General features: G+C 37.9%; 1 protein-coding gene across 1 annotated transcript in view; it reads right to left on the bottom strand.

The window, feature by feature from the left end:
• The window catches only part of LOC126109389 (F-box/LRR-repeat protein fbxl-1-like), a 374,473-nt gene extending 366,091 nt beyond the window's left edge, over nt 1-8,382 (bottom strand). Inside the window, exon 1 of the mRNA XM_049914411.1 lies at nt 7,911-8,382. The gene's annotated coding sequence lies outside the window, so the exon portion shown is untranslated. The remainder of the gene's footprint in view (nt 1-7,910) is intronic.
• Nucleotides 8,383-12,958: the final 4,576 nt, after the last annotated feature.

Here is a 12,958-nt window from a genome sequence, read left to right as displayed (position 1 = left end):
ACAATACACTAGAAAAGATAATCTGACAATACTGGTAGAACCAACCAGTTTGAAAGATACTGACAGTAGAACATGCACAAAATTTTATTTTGAGCAACCTGGGAGGACATTCAGTGAGGTTTGAAGAGCATACCAGGTAGGCAGAGTAGAACCTCCACATTCAATAAATATTTAAGTAACACTAAGTTTCTAGTTGTGTGTTGAGAGGTAGTTTGCTCTAAATGTTGAAAATGTAAGTTACTGCAAGTGAATGCAGAAAAGCGATCCTGCAATGATTGAATAGGGCACTAGGTGTGCTGCTCGACAGTCACATCGAGAAGTATCTAGACACACTGCTGGAATGTGAAATGAAACAAAACAAGCATGAAAAGGGGGTAATAGCGAAAGCAAACTTGTTGACTTCGAGAATTTTAGGAAAGTGTGGTTTATCTGTAAAGGAGACCACATATAAAATAATAGAATAATAGTGTGATCCATTCTTGAGTACCATTCAAGTGTTGGGTATCCCCACAACGTAGGATTTAAGGAAGACATCAAAGCAATTTAGAGTTGTGCTGTTAGACCAACATGTGAGTATTACAGAGAAATGCTTCATGAAGTCAAATGAGAATTCCTGGAGGGAAAACAATATTCTTTTCGTGGAACACTATTGGAAAAATTTACAGAACTGTCATGCCATATATATATATATATATATATATATATATATATATATATATATATATATATATAGAGGGAAACATTCCACACACACACATCACATTCTATGTGGGAATGACCAGCAACAAACTGTCCATTCGCATGAATGGACACAGGCAGACAGTGTTTGTTGGTAATGAGGATCACCCTGTGGCTAAACATGCCTTGGTGCACGGCCAGCACATCTTGGCACAGTGTTACACCGTCCGGGTTATCTGGATACTTCCCACTAACACCAACCTGTCTGAACTCCGGAGATGGGAACTTGCCCTTCAGCATATCCTCTCTTCTCGCTATCCGCCAGGCCTCAATCTCCGCTAATTTCTAATTTCAATCTGCCACCGCTCATACCTCACCTGTCTTTCAACATCATCTTTGCCTCTGTACTTCCGTCCCGACTGACATCTCTGCCCAAACTCTTTGCCTTTACAAATGTCTGCTTGTGTCTGTGTATATGCGGATGGATATGTGTGTGTGTGCGCGCGCGAGTGTATACCTGTCCTTTTTTACCCCTAAGGTAAGTCTTTCCGCTCCCGGGATTGGAATGACTCCTTACCCTCTCCCTTAAAACCCATATCCTTTTGTCTTTCCTTCTCCTTCCCTCTTTCCTGACGAGGCAACCGTTGGTTGCGAAAGCTAGATTTTTGTGTGTATGTTTGTGTGTCTATCGACCTGCCAGCGCTTTTGTTTGGTAAGTCTCATCATCTTTCTATATATATATATATATATATATATATATATATATATATATATATATATATATATATATATATATATATATATATATATAGACCTGTTTATTGTTACAATGGTTTGCATCAGTTTACAGCTTGAATATTTAGCTATTTTTCGACATAATCACCATTTCCATCAATGCATTTTTCGAGAAGCTGTGGCAGTTTCTGTATTCCCATGCTATATCAGCTCATCGCCATGCTGTTCAGAAAGTTATGAACCTCTTCTTTCACCTCGTCGTCGGAGCTGAATCGCTGGGACCACAATTAACGCAGACAGAGCAATTCAGAATCGGAGAAGAGGAATGTTGAGCAAGGGCGTACACATTCTCCATGACAACGCTTGCCCACACATCGCTCGGCAAACCATTGCTCTCCTGTAACAGTTTCAGTGGAACATAATCACCCACCCACACTATATTCGTGACTTTCACCTGATCCCTAAGTTAAAAGAACATTTGGTCGGAAAGCGATTCAGCTCCGACGACAAGATGAAAGAAGAGGTTCATAACTTTCTGAACAGCATGGCGGAGAGCTGGTATGACACGGGCATACAAAAACTGCCACAGCATCTACAAAAATGCATCGACAGAAATGGTGATTATGTCGAAAAATAGCTAAATGTCCAAGCTGTAAACTGATGTAACCACTGTAGAAATAAACATGTCTATCTACTTACAACAAAATAGGAGACCTTACGTTTGGGACTACCCTCATATTTTGTCATGAAGATATTAAGAGAAGATAGGAAAAATTAAGGCTCTTATGAAGGCACATAGACGGTCTTTATCCCTCACCCTATTTGCGAGTAGAACAGGAAAGAAAATTACTAGTGGTGGTACAAGGCACCCACTACCATTCCCCTTGTGGTGGCTTACGGAGTATGTATGTAGATGTGGACTGTGTAACCGGTTTTACCATTTCATCTCAAATAGCCCTTTCTCACTAAAATTCTAAGGACCATGGAATTGTATGACTACATTAACACACTTTTTTTGCAAATTTGCAGTAAATTTCCCATATGAGATATTGGTACAAGAAAATGTTGTTTAATTGGTGGGTAACATCTCATCACATATTTTTGTCTCAATTTATTGTACTTGGTTTTTGGTTGTTATACTAAACCAGCTCATGTATGAACAGGGCTATAAACGGGATTCATGTTTTTTGTGATGTTCATCCATTATAAAGTAGGGCCATCACTATTTTCAAAAATATCAGGAATCCAATATATCAATATTAAAAAACTATCATTATCAGCACTCGATCTATCGAAACAATATCACCATATTGACAGAAAAAAAATTGACATACCAGCCTATAAAAATATCAGCTACACAGCTATACTGCCTGTTTTAGAGGTGTATATTCAAGTACTGATTTATTATTAGAATTGGGGCAAGAATTGAATGAAAAACACTGCATGTTTACGCTTGGCAATAACCACATTGCTAATCTTAACTGCAAGTGGCACAATAAAAGGTATCCACTGGGTCCATCCTTCAGTTTCATCACTCATCAGATTTGTCTGGAACACTGTGTTGACCTCCCTGTTTCTTCATTTCTCCAAACACCAGTAAATTAGTGGCTCTAGTGTCAAAATTGCAGAGTAACATAGTAGTTTCTGTTGACAGCACCGAGTGCTGGTTATGTCAATGTTTCCCCCCAGCCGTCTGCATCCACCAGAAGGCCAATCTGATTTTTGTTCATTTTCAGCAACTGTTTTTGAAGAATGTCAATGTGAAGAAATATCACACAAGTTAAAGTTGTTTTTTAATGCAACTGGTGCGCTATTTCTTCACATCGGAAATCATGTACCCATTATTATTCACAGCCAAAGAGAAAGACTGAATGTGATGAAAAATCAAAAATTAGAAAGACAACTCCAAACAGTGAAAGTAAAATTGTGTTCTCCTACAATTTCAAGTACTTATCGAATAATGCAAAAAAATATTACACAAGATAAAAATATTGGTACTCGATATTGCCACTTCAATATCTCAGTGAAAAAAATTTCGCCACACTGTTTTTCAGAAACATCAATATATCAATGTAATGATATTTTACCAACAGCCCTATTATAAAGTATATCCAAACAAATGGATAAGTAATATTACTGCTCCCTTTTTTAGCATCCATGCTACTGAAAGTCAAGACAGATGACATGTGCTATTATCCCACACACTGTTCTTTATTTTCTTTTAGCTTTTGCAGTATCCATTTCATAACGGCCGTAAGGTCGAAATTACAGTTGTCAAAATAAATAATTTTTACAGTCGATGGCGACTGACATCTTTTAAAAAGTACTCCATTATAAAATTTCTCCACGAGTGAGACACTAGCCAGCAGGCACGACCATTACAAGGATACCAAATGTCCAGACAAATGAATGCCAGGCACCCCACTGTATGCTTCACTTAACGCCTGCATGCCCCCTCCCCCCTCCATCATCACTGAGTCTAATATACTGGACGACCACAGGCTCCCAGCTCGCTAACTCTTTAGTTGGCCCCACCTGCCCACCTGAAAGTCTCCCATCAGGGCATGAAGCATGGACCACTCAAACCCTTAATCAGAGCCAGATCTGGAGCTCGGAGGGCCACGTGAAATATCAGAAAACAAGTTTCTCCTCATGGTATGAGGTTTTATAACAGCAGACGAGAACAAACAAACCTCAGCTCTGAACTGCACACTGTGCCTTTTACAGTATGGGATCTAGTTAGTGCAATTCCATATAATAATAATAACAATAATATTCAGCAATGATATAAATATGGCTTTTGGAACAGACAAATGTAAGAAAAATAGCATAGTCATGGGCAGACACACTAAACAAGAAGATTACATATTGGATAACCACAGCGACTGCATAGAAGAGATGGAAAAAACAGATGCCTATAAATACCTAGGATACAGACAAAAAATAGGAATAGATAATACAAATATTAAAGAAGAACTAAAAGAAAAATATAAACAAAGACTAACAAAAATACTGAAAACAGAATTGACAGCAAGAAACAAGACAAAAGCTATAAATACTTATGCTACACATTTGGAGTAGTGACATGGAGTAACACAGACCTAGAAGCACTCAATACACTTACACGATCACAATGCCACAAATATAGAATACATCACATACATTCAGCAACAGAAAGATTCACATTAAGCAGAAAGGAAGGAGGAAGGGGATTTATCGACATAAAAAACCTACATAATGGACAGGTAGACAATTTAAGAAAAATTTCTAGAACGAGCAGAAACTAGCAAAATACACAAAGCAATCACTCATATAAATACATCGGCTACACCACTGCAATTTCATAACCACTTCTACAACCCTTTAGATCACATAACATCAACAGATACAAAGAAAGTAAATTGGAAAAAGAAAACACTACATGGCAAGCACCCATATCATCTAACACAGCCACACATCGATCAAGACGCATCCAACACATGGCTAAGAAAAGGCAATATATACAGTGAGACGGAAGGATTCACGATTACAATACAGGATCAAACAAACACCAGATATTACAGCAAGCATATTATTAGAGATCCCAATACCACAACAGATAAATGCAGACTTTGCAAACAACAAATAGAAACAGTACATCACATCACAAGCGGATGTACAGTACTAGCAAATACAGAATACCCCAGAAGACATGACAATGTAGCAAAAATAATACATCAACAACTTGCCATAAAACATAAACTAATAAAACAACACGTTCCCACATACAAGTATGCACCACAAAATGTACTGGAGAATGATGAATACAAATTATACTGGAACAGAACGATTATAACAGATAAAACAACACCACATAACAAACCTGACATCATACTCACCATTAAAAAGGAGAAATTAACACAACTAATCGAAATATCCATACCCAATACAGCAAATATACAAAAGAAGACAGGAGAAAAAACTGAAAAAGACATCCAACTGACTGAGGAAGTCAAGGACATGTGGCATCAGGATAAAGTTGACATTATACCAATTATACTATCAACTACAGGAGTCATACCACACAATATCCACCAGTACATCAATGCACTACAGCTACATCCAAACTTATATATACAACTACAGAAATCCGTAATTATTGATACATGTTCAATCACCCGAAAGTTCCTAAATGCAATATAACATATACCGTACAGTTAAAAGGAAGTCACGCTTGATCAAGGTCCACATAACTTTCCATTTTTGACCAGACATAACGCCTGAGAAAAGAAAGAAAGAATAATAATAATCATAATAATAATCGATGGTGGCTACCAATGCAACGAATCCATGTGATCAGTTCCAAACCTTCCCCTCCCACTATTATGCTGGTGATCCCAAGCATTACAAGACATCTGTTATAATGCCAATTTATAGAACTACACACATTTAACAAGCAGCAGTATAGACCGTTATACATACTCAGAGAAGGATTTAGTAACTGATAAATGTCAGCATTTAGTGTCACAACAATAAATTACTTTTCCAGAACATGTACATTTTCCTCACAATAAAATGTGGATGTTATCTTTCCATCAGGAATTAAATATTTTCCCAGTTTTGCATTATAGTAACATTTTTCCACTCCTGCACCTCACAACAAATAAGAAATCTAGTCTCGGAATAGATGGCAGTGTTACATGTTAGTAGCTCTTAACATTGTGGAATGATGGTTCATAACACTTTGTCAGATCCCGACATAACAAAGTAATTTATCACTTACGTAACAAAAATAATTCTCTATGAGTACGCAAACTATTTAGAATGAATGATCCATTTACTGTAAGGCAAAATGTTTAATTATTCCACTCGCTGTCCATTTTCTACCAGGTGCATGTTATATTACTGTGAATATTGTCTTTATATCAGTTACAGCAAGAAACTTTACTTCAATCTTGACTGACTACTGACAAATTAAAAGTCTTGCTACATGATGCTATCAAGCCTAGTAACAGCAGATTATCTACACGGAAATAGAAGTGTTTCTCATAAATGGGCATCTACCATCTTATATTAGCAATCCATAGCACAAAAACATGTAATGAAATATAACTGATATCAAATTATAATACACCACAGAGTAGACAATACCTGTTTGTTGAAGCACTAAATACAATTTCAGACTGATACAAAGATGTAAAATTCTGTGTGGAGTACAAATAATGCAGGGAGTATAGATAACCACTCAGCAAACAGTGTCTCTGGGGTATGGGGAGGGGAACAGGGAGGAGGGGGTATAGAATGCTCAACAGGTATACTAAAACGAACAAGGCAAATTGTTGCTGAACCTCCAGGCAATGTCCTCCACAGCTAACTAACAACACACATGCGCACATACACTGTGTGTGGAGGAAGGGGGGGGCTACTGAAAGTGCAGACAATGTCAGGAAGCTCATCAATATTTTCAGTCTTGTTTATGAGCTTTGCAACACAAAATTACGGGTCATTATAGTCAGTTAGCAAAAAATCAGTAACAAAGAAATAGGTTTGTAAAAATATTTGTGAAAGTAAGGAAAGCAAACTTAGATGATTTGGGCTTCAATATGATGCACACCTACCCTCTCCCCGTCTACCCCATCTTGATAGTGATTACAGGCCGATATCTGGCGTATCCCAATGTCTAGGTTGGAAGGTGATAATCTGGTTGTATTGGCAAAACCAAATAACGTGAATGGCAAACAACGACTGTAGTAGCAGATATACCAGTACCCAGGCCTAACGTTTACATATATTTAAACGCCCCTTTCATCATAGGAAATGAAACTGCAATGTAAATTCAGATATATCGCAACTAAACTGTGAAAATAAGGAGGCGTGCGAAGTACTTTTACCAAATTTGAGCACTTTACAGGTCTTTCCTAAGGAGAAGATCAGTGAGAATAATTACCCTTTACTGTCCAGGAAGGAGAAATGAGGCGACTGTTGCTCAACATTAGGCTAGTATATAAATCGTAGTGTTCTAGTAACGGCATAAACATACATGCAAACGATTATTTGCAATCAGACTCCCGAGTTCTGCGACTATTAGACAGAAATTAAGTCCACAACACAAAAGCTGTGATTGTCATGAATCTGAAACAGATACACTTTTATACAATGTATAATAAACAACTGAACGCTTATATCATCGACATGAAATTGAAGTAGATAATAACCCAATCACATTTACATGTTTATTCAAACTGGTGAAACTATTTAAAAATACGGACGGAAAACACTCTTGCCTATGCCAACCATTCAATGAAGAAATTGGTGTATCGCATCTCCGAACCAGCCCAGAAACTTTGTTAGTCAGGCATATTTAAAGTGGCATGAAATAATTATAACGATTACTATGTGGACAAATCGGTATAAATTTCAAAACAAGTTTCCACGAGCAGACTGACTGTTTCAGACTCAACGAACGAACGAAATTAGGTTTTGCTTAACGTATTATGGCCTTCATGCTGAACACTTACCTCGAAAATTGTCGTATCAGAAGAAAATATTCACCAACGGATACAAACAGAAAATTGATAGCGACTTGAAAACCCCGCTGTACCTGACTAATGCCCGATTTAAACTAAAGAACGAGCAGAAGAATCCTCACCCTCTACCCAATTACGCCACGAGTAGCATCTAAACTGCTGTCACATTATTCCAACGAAACGACGCTGTCTACCTCCCATACAAAAGACTGGAAGGGACGAGGAGCGGGCATCCTATGACCGTGTTTTGTGCTGCTGCTCCTCCAAAAGTAAAACGGAGCAGTGAGCACTGTGAAGTGACGTAATGGTCATGGGGATCGCCGAGAGCTTCTGGTTTTGTGAGGGTCGCACTCGAATCCCGTCACAGATAAGGGTTAAGATCTTCACGCATTTCAAAATAAGAAAAGAAAAACCGAGTAACACACAACAGAAAGTAAACCCACGGCCTAGACCAGGGGCAGGCAAACGTTGCACGCGGCTCATGTGCACACAGCGCTGCACGTGTGCTGCTCGCGTGCAATCGTCGAATGGGACTGTGGTGACAGCTGGCAGGGTGCGGCAGTGTAGTACCAGGCTAAGCTGTGGACTTTGAAGCGAAGCGACCACTACGTAGTGAACGTTGTATTTCAAGAACCGGAAAATGCAGAGTGAATCAAGGAAACGAAGAAGTGGAGATTTGCTATCTTTTAAAAAGGAATTGCTATCTTTTAAAAAGGAATGGGAGAATCATTTTTTCTTTGTGCAAAAACGTGAAAATTCGAAATGACAGTATTCTCGCTGATCAGCGGAAGTTTAATATTGAACGCCTATATAATAAATTTCAATATGTTCCCGTACTTAGTGCAATAAAAGAGGAAATTCTCAAGCGATTTGGGGATATATCATACTTATCCCAAGGTTTTGAATAGTTCTCGAGACAATTTGCTGTTTCTGTAGATGATATTCATCCCAGTTTGCAAATGGAATTAACAGATCTACACTGTAGATTCTACAGCGTAATTCTCGTATGAGAGACAAGTTCCTTTTGGAAGACGTGTAATAGATTTTTATCACAACTTTCCACAGCAAGAGTTTCCTCGTCTCCATCGTGAAGCCGCGAAGATAATATGTTTGGCTCGACAAACGTTTGCGAGAGATTTTTTTCTGTTACGAAAATTAATAAGTCTCGGTTAAGAGTAAACATCAGTAATGAAAATGTCGGTAACTGTTTGCGTTTGTCTGTATGTAGAAATTTTGTTCCAGACATTAAACGTATTGTAAACCCCACCTGTGGTAATTAAATACAACGTATCGTAGATAATAGGTACTCTTTCAAACCATGATTTCTTTCAAGCACTCGTACTAACCTTATTCCTTCATTCAATAAAGCAGGCCAGGAAACAAAACGCATTACAGAGGAAGAAGCGGAGAGACGGTATGGTGGGGAGGGGAGAGAAGCGGGTGGCCAGCTTGCCCCTGTGTGCACGCAGAACACCTGTTAACTGCACGCGTGCAAGTGCACCGCACACGTGCAGGATTCCTGCCCGCCCCTGGCCTAGACTATAGTAAAGCGCAGTACTCAAAACATGCGCTAACGGCTATAGCGCAATTTTTTGCTGAGGTTGCGGTATCGTAAATATGGTACGTCAGGCCCGACATCAACCGGTATCTTAAACAACCACAGATAAAAAAACTTCCTCAATAAAGTGTCTGTATAACAAAGGCTGCTCTCCAATGTTATACGGGTCCTTCAGTAGCACGCCTTTTAAATGAACGTCCACGCAGCACTGAGACGCCTGGAAGCGTGAATTTTCCACCAAGCGTGTTAACAATATATCGAATACAGACATCAGTAACCAATGTGAACAACGCAAGAAACCCACACCAACAGAATATACGTATATCAACACACACTGCACTGCTAGACGCAAAACAGAAATGGATTATATTCGAACTAAGGTTGAAGAGGGAAAAAGGTCTTGGGAACTGGTAAAGGTAACAAGTAATGAACGAACAGGGTACAGTTCTTTAACTCGAACTACATTTGAGCTTGTAGGTAGCTAATATGTAAATACTCTACAAAACACGGAGAGGTGCATGGCAGAGGGTACGTCCCACTGGACCAGTTATCAGGTTTCTTCGTGTTCCATTCATGTATGGAGTGCGGGAAGAATGGTTGTTTGAATGCCTCTGTGTGTGCAGTAATTATTCTAATCTTATTCTCATGAACCCTATGTAAGTGATACATAGGAGATTCTAGTATTTTCCTAATCATTTAAAGCTGGTTCTTGAAACTTCATCTATAGACTTTCTCAGTATAGTTTATGTCTATCTTCAAGAGTCTTCCAGTTGAGTTCCCTCAGTATCTCTGTGACACTCTCCTGTGGATCAGACAGACTTGTGACCATTTTTGCTGCTCTTCTCTGTATACATTCAATATCCACTGTTAGTCCTATTTGGTACAGGTCCCACACACTTGAGCAATATTCTTGAAGTAGTCGCACTAGTGATTTGTAAGTAGTCTCCTTTGTAGACTGATTACACTTTCCCAGTATTCTACCAATAACCTGAAATCTACCACCTGCTTTACCCATGACTGCATCTCTGTGATCATTCCATTTCACACTGCCACAAAGTGTTACATTCAGGTATTCATATGAGTTGGCCAATTCCAACAGTGACTCGTTGATATTATAGTCACTGGATACTACATTTTTTCATTTTATGATGTGCACAATTTTACATTTCTGAACATTTAAAGGAAGTTGCCGATCTTTGCAACACTTTGAAATCTTATCGAGATCTGACAGAATTTTTATGTAGCTTCTTTCAGACAGTACTTCATCATAGATAACTGCATCATCTACAAACAAGTCTAAGGTTACTATTAATATTGTCTCCAAGGTCATTAATATACAACATGAACAGCAAGGAACCCCACACATTTCCCGGGGGCACATCTGAAGGTACTTCTACATCTGATGATGACTCTCCATCCAAAACAACATTCTGCATCATAGATAACATTCTGCATTCTCACTACCAAAAAGTTCTCAGTCCAATCACAAATTTCACTTGAGACCCCATATGATCGTACTTTTGACAATAAGTGAAGATGTGGTACTGAGTCAAATGCATTTCAGGAATCAAGAAATACTGCCTCTACCTAATTGTCTTGGTCCAAAGCTTTCAGGATGTCATATGAGAAAAGCTGAGTTTCACATGATCAATTTTTTCAGAATCCATGGTGGTGGGCAAGATTCCTCATTATGTTTGAGATCGGAATATGCTCTAAGATTCTACAACAAATCAATGTCAAGGATATTGGTTGGTAGTTTTGTGGATCAGTTCTACTAGATTTCTTGTAGGCAGGTGTGACCTGTGCTTTTTTCCAAGAACTGTGCATGGTTTTTTGTTTGAGAGATCTACTGTAGATTACAGTTAGAAGAGGGGCTAACTCAGCTGCAAATTCAATATAGAACCTTACAGGGATTCCATCAAGTCCTGGAGCTTTGTTTAATTTTAAAGATTTCTGATGTTTCTCTTTCCAGTGGTACAAGGATTAAATTGGGGCAATTCTCCTGGATTTTTTTAAAAGGAAAATGTGAAAATGGCATTAAGCATTTCAGATTTTGCTCTGATGCCCTCAATTTCAGTTCCTGTCTCATTTGCTACACACTGGACACCTACTTTGGTGCCATTAACAACCTTTACATACAATCAGAATTTCTGTGAAATATCATTTGACGATACTTTTCTATGGTAGTCACTGAAGCCATCATGCATTGCTCTCTTGATGGCCAAACACATTTCATTCAGCATCTATCTATAGCCGTACACTTTGTTTTAAACCTATTGGGAAGATCAATGTTGTGTTAAAGAAACTATGGTGAAACCAAAACAATATATGGTGCCTAAAAAGACATTTAAAACAGTGATTGATTTTGATTGATTGATTTCTTTATTAATCCATGTAACAATTTACATTGTGTGGATTTCGTCAGCAAAATCATATACAATACAATATACCTACAATTATACACATAAAATTTGTATTTACACATTTTTGAGGTACCTTAAATTAGTTTTATATCCTTGTGTAATTTGTAATTTTCTTATAGTACTGTACAATTTTGATTTCATATTATAATTATTTCCTCATGTATTACAATGCAGGCTACTTTAATTACGCTACACACTGAGAGGCATTTCAAAAGATTGTTTATCAATTAGAAGGACAAGCAACAGGTTTGAAGTTCTTCAAACAGAGGACAAAAATAATATTTCTGCAACTAGGCGTAATGTGAACAGTTTAGTATTAGAGGAGAGTTCACAAAGCAAACAAATGGTGGTAGGCCTAAAAAATTCATCCTCCCAATATAATACACAAGAAAAGGTTGTAGGTTTAAGTACTGAAAAATCCAGTTTATTAATGACCAAAAAAAGTGTAGACAAGGACATCATCACAAAAGTGTCTAAAATCGCGACTGATAATCATGGATCTGTATTGAAATTATGTGACAGTAACATTGTGGACAGAAGTGTAAATATTAATTATGAAAGCAGGGACACTGTGAAACATAATGTTAATGGATCAAAAAAGATTCTACTGTTGTCAGATGCTCAAGGCAGACATTGTGCTTCAATTTTAAGGGAAACTCTGGAGAACAGTGCAGTGTGTCTGCAGTGATCAAACCAAATGCATTGTCTGGGAATGTGATCAACGATGTAGACAAGTTAACAAAAGACTTTACCTTAGATGATGTAACTGTAATTCTTTCAGGCTCAAACAACGTTGATAAAAGCAGTAACAATCTTATGATTACCACAAAAAGATTATGTTCAGTAATTACCAATACCATAATTGTGATGTGTACAATTCCCTATCATTATGATAAAGCAGAAAACAACCTAGCAATCTATACACTAAATAGTGCAATAATGGACGTGGAAGGTGTGTACTCCAATGTCAGTGCCTTGGATGTGAATGCTATATTGCACAGAGGGCACTTCATATATCATGGTTAAATAGAAGAGCATTGCCATATTAATAAGGTCCT

The sequence above is a fragment of the Schistocerca cancellata genome, chromosome 12 (assembly GCF_023864275.1).
Source record: "Schistocerca cancellata isolate TAMUIC-IGC-003103 chromosome 12, iqSchCanc2.1, whole genome shotgun sequence".
NCBI classification, from domain to species: Eukaryota; Metazoa; Arthropoda; class Insecta; order Orthoptera; family Acrididae; genus Schistocerca; species Schistocerca cancellata.
Note: the sequence above shows the minus strand (reverse complement) of the source record. Positions and strands in the feature narration are given on the sequence as shown.